This window comes from Eriocheir sinensis, chromosome 1, assembly GCF_024679095.1.
Source record: "Eriocheir sinensis breed Jianghai 21 chromosome 1, ASM2467909v1, whole genome shotgun sequence".
NCBI lineage: Eukaryota > Metazoa > Arthropoda > Malacostraca > Decapoda > Varunidae > Eriocheir > Eriocheir sinensis.
Genome location: NC_066509.1, coordinates 16,486,589 through 16,491,588, shown reverse-complemented (window position 1 = coordinate 16,491,588; position 5,000 = coordinate 16,486,589). Strand labels below are relative to the sequence as shown.

Genomic DNA, 5,000 nt, shown 5'->3' with positions numbered 1-5,000 from the left:
GAAAGGAGAGAGGAGTGAAAGAGAGGAAGGGAAAGGATTGGGAAGGAGAGTGTAAAGGTATTGGAAAGTGGATGAGCGGCAAGACAAGTATAAAAAGACTAGTATGGGAGGAGGAGGAAGAAAGGAAGAACGAGTAAGCTGGGAAGGAGCGATGGGACAAAAGTGGCCGAAGAAGGGGATACGGGAAGGGAAAGTGAGCTGGGAGGGTGACATTAGGAAGGAAGCGATGGGATAAAAGTGGCCGGAGAAGGGCAAACGGGAAGGGAAAGTGAGCTGGGAGGGTAACATTGGGAAGGGAACGATGGGATAAAAGTGCCCGGGGAAGGGGATACGGGAAGGGAAAGTGAGCTGGGAGGGTGACATTGGGAAGGGAGCGAAAGGATAAAAGTGGCCGGGGAAGGAGATACGGGAAGGGAAAGTGAGCTGGGAGGGTGACAGCAGAAAGAAAAGATGGGAAAGGAGGAAGAGTAGAAAGCTATGAAAAGAGGAATAAGATGAAGGAAAGGATGGGAGTAGGGACAAGGGAAGGGAAATCGGAGTAAGATGGGAAGGGAAAGAATGAGAAAGGGAAAAGAGATAGGATGAAGAAGTGGAAAAAGAAAAGAGGGAAAAAAGAATAGGAGTTAGATGGGAATGGAAGCAAGAAGAAGAATGGAAAAAGGAAACAGAATGGGATAAAGGGGTTAAAGAAGGCGATGGAGAATGGAAAAGGAGTAAATTGGAAGTGAGACAATTTAAAGAATGGGAAAGGGAGAAGAGATAAGATGAAGAAGTGAAAAGGGGGATGGGAAGGAGGGACAAGTGGAAGAATGAGGAAGGGAAAAGAAATGGAATGCGAAGAACTATATAGGGGAAATGAAAGGGAAATAAGAGCAAGGAGGAGAAAATGGGAAAGGGAAGTGATAGGATGAAGAGCTGGAAGAAGGGGAGGGAAAAGGGAAACAGGAATAAGTTGGAGGAATGGAAAAGAGATAAGGGATGGGATGGAGGACTGGAAGGAGAAGGGGAAGGGGTCACACAAAAGAAGGGAAAAGGGAAGGAAATGGGGCGCAAGGGTGGGGAAGGGGGATGGGCAAAAGTTCGGGGATTGGAAGTGGTTCATGTACAAATCCCCGTGAGATATAAAAGGGAAAAATGTTATAAAAAAAAGTTAATTTATCGGGAGAGCGGCGGGAATCGGCTTGGGTATTATTTAAATCAACTGTGTGCGTAACTCTGTGTACGTATAAATGGGTCCGTGTATGTTTTGTTCCCTACATAGACTCGACTCGTGTATGTACTATAGGTGTGTGTGTGTGTGTGTGTGTGTGTGTGTGTGTGTGTGTGATTTCTTTTTTTATGGCAAACTTTGGTCTGAATCCTGTTTTATACTCCCCCGGCGGCTATTTTCACATTTTTTCTTTCTTTTCCTCTCCTGCTTACGCCTTCTTCAATTATTAAATCGTTTTCTTTGATACTTTTCAAAATGTTTTCCTTCTTTCTTCTTTTGCCTATAAATACTTACACAATCCTCCTGTTCGTTATTCTGTTGCACGCGTATTTTCCCATGCCTTGCCTTGCTTACCGTATATTTCTTCCGCGTGAAGTATTGAAATTATTATTTAGTAACTACTCCACCGTTTTTTGTAACTATTCTTTGCCGGATCTTCCCTTTTAACTATTCCTTTCCACACATTGTTTTATCTTTTATACCCTGTTGACTACACTTCTGGCATGAATTACTCCACTGTTTTTTATAACTATTCATTGCCGGATCTTCCATTTTAACTATTTCTGTCCTCACATTGTTTTATCTTTTATGCCCTGTTGACTACACTTCTGGTATGTGTTCTTTTATATCTTTTATTAACCATCCGTACATTTTTATCCTTAATTCTCTTCTTTCTACACACATGTTCTTTCATATCATTCCCTTAGAACACTTATATCTTCTCTATTCTAAACTTTTTTCTATTATCATCCTCTTTCCTTCTATTCTTTTCCTCACCCTTTTATACACTTATCTTTATCCTGATACCTTATGATTACTTTTCTATGTCTTTCCTTCATTTCTCTGCGATCTTTTTATTCCTTCTCAGGCTCGGCCAGAGGGTGGGTCCCTTGAGTAACACAAAAGAGGGAGGCAAGACAGGCGTTTTTATGGTACGGTTATTATATTATGGGATCCCTTCCTTTATCTATTAGAGGGACAAGCCCCTTGACTGTTATTTATCTATCAAAGGAAGTAGCCACTCAACTTTTAGATCAGCCAGTAAGATGCCTCAAGTGGTGTTAGGCTCAATAACAGTATTAAGAGGATAAAAATAACATTACATAAATAAAGTTGGGGCAGCAAACAGGATTTTGTATCAAATTAAAAGGAAAAAGAGAAACCGATAAACTTACATCCTCCAACTTCCCTTCACTACCTCCCACCCTAGTTTGTAGTGCTGAGAGTGATACACAGCATCCTTGTATCAACATCAAGAACAAGACACTTTACTCACATCTTCCACCTAGTATCTAGTGAGCCAATTTTGGTAAGCATTTAACATTTAACAGACTGAGCCGGGGCAAGTTAGGTGAAAACCGCCATGTCTGTGTCAAGAGAAGAGTCGATTTCTTTTTCATTTTTTTACAGGAAAGGAAGCAGCTCAAGGACATAAAAAAAGAGTAGAAAAAAGACCGCTATACGCTGCTCCGAGGAAAAAAGATAAAAGTAAAGAGTGGCTTTCCTAACCATGAGGGAGTTCCTAATTTACTATTACAGAGTTAGTTATCAATTAAAAAAGATTAAGCACTATACTGTAGCATCTCGACCCTTAATCCTCATGACAAAAAACAATATTTCTCATAAAAAAGGAAAACTACTCCAATGCTACACTCTCTACTACTTATCTTCACGCGGTGTTGAGGTTGCAGTAAATGCCTCAAGCGGAAGTGTTAAGAGGGTAAAGAATCTAAATTAAACGACCACATAAATTAAATACAAAGGAAAACGGTATCAAAGGACCTGCTAAACTAATCATTCTCTTTTGGCTCTTTTGGCATCTACCTCTTTCTTCCATTCGGGGTTCAGTCTGATGCGGGCCGTTTTTACTTTAGTTTTAATGCCCTCTTAGGCTTGTCTATTACGAAACCCAAACGGGGAAACAATAAAGGAAAACATCATCAATAGAAAATCCAAAAAGTATTACAAAGGGACCTTCCCGGAAAACCAATTACTCTCATCCTTTGTAACGTCTCAGGAGGACAGAGCCACTCGTGTATTCCGCCCAAAAACCCATAAAAGTGGTCGTCACAGCCGCGGGTCCCTGGATGGCGGTGAATGGCGTGGCTAATGCGGCTTCACGGCCCACCAAGACAATTAAAACCCGACCCGCTAACCGACTGGGATGACGTGTCGCATACATTATCTCCGTCGGTAGGTTGTGTTCAGTAATCCGTTAGCACCATTCCGATCAGTATTCTTATCAGGTGAAACAATACGCAAAGAAAAAAATATACTTAGAAAACAGTGATAAAAAAGAAAGAAAATGCTTGCAGAGGTATATTATTGAACTATAAAACTTTTGACAGAGGAAAATTTGATCATCGAGCTTATTTTGACACTATTTTCTTTTATAGTGTCAAAATAAGCTCGATGATCAAACTTTCCTCTGTCAGTGATTAATGTTTTCTACCACAGCTAATTTTTTTGTATTTTTTCCCTGGTATAAGTATTAATAATAAGACTGCGTACAAACTACCTAACTTACTATATCACTAATAACTTTATCAGGGGTCATGCATCTTTTTTTAATCAGCATCTTTCCTGACGAAAAGAGAATTAATCGCTCGTTGCCGCCTAAGGTTAAAGATGATTAGCGAGAATTATAAGCAAGGAATAAATGTTACAGACTCTAACGCCAAATAGGACATAAAAAATTCTTGCAAATACGAGGTTTCTTCTCAGCAAAGTGAACAAAAGCAAACTGTGACATGCTATTCTTCATTCCACTCTGATCGACCTAAAGTGAATCTCTCTCTCTCTCTCTCTCTCTCTCTCTCTCTCTCTCTCTCTCTCTCTCTCTCTCTCTCTCTCACACACACACACACACACACACACACACACACACACACACACACACACACCACAAAGCCTCACAAACTGATCGATCACCCGCCTGCCACACCGCACGGGGAGCCTTGGCCTGACCTGGACCTGAAATATTAATGCAACGACGAGGAGAAAAGGGATATGAAGAAGAAAAAGAAGAAGAAGAAGAAGAAGAAGATTAATTCGAAAAACAAAAATAACATGAGCAAGAACAAAAACAAGAGGAAAAAGAAGAAAAATAAAACAACAACAACGACAACAACAACAAGGGAGAAAATATAAACAAAAAGGGGAGGACAGTGTGACAAAGATGTATACAAAGAAAAACACAATTAAATGTAATAACAAACAAAAAATAAAAAGCCAATAAACAATAAAGCCAATAAGCAATAACACAGCAATCATTAGCCAATCAAACTCAGGCAAGGCAAAGTAAGAACCGGCATACCACACGCAGGTACAATTAACCGGTGATGGCAAAACAGGTAGAGACTCTTGCACCTCACCTCACTCAGTAACGGCTATCGGCTATCAACCATTACCTGCCTCATGATAAAACCCGCGGCCTCGCGACCTACATCGACCTCCTTTTCCTCATCCGTACGAGCCACCTTGGACCCACGTAGCACGCCAGGTCGTTAGGGACTTGATGTGCTCCCCTTGTGACCACCCGGAGTAGCAACGGTGCGGGGAAAGGTCGTAGAGAGGAAAGGAAAAGGAGTAAAGGGGAGCAGCGGTCGTATGGGTTAGATGGAGGCAGGAATGCGGACGCCAGGAGAGGGAAAGAGAGTAAAGGAGAGTAGTGCTGGTATGAGTGGGAGAGAGAGAGAGAGAGAGAGAGAGAGAGAGAGAGCCAAGACGGACAGAAATGTTGCTGGGAGAACTTAGATGCATGACAACAGACGTAAATAAATGTTCCACC

The 5,000-nt window shown here is 41.4% G+C and overlaps 1 protein-coding gene across 2 annotated transcripts in view; it reads right to left on the bottom strand.

Moving 5' to 3' along the window:
- The window catches only part of LOC126995609 (circumsporozoite protein-like), an 84,784-nt gene that overhangs the window by 78,574 nt on the left and 1,210 nt on the right, over positions 1 to 5,000 (bottom strand). The window lies entirely within an intron of this gene.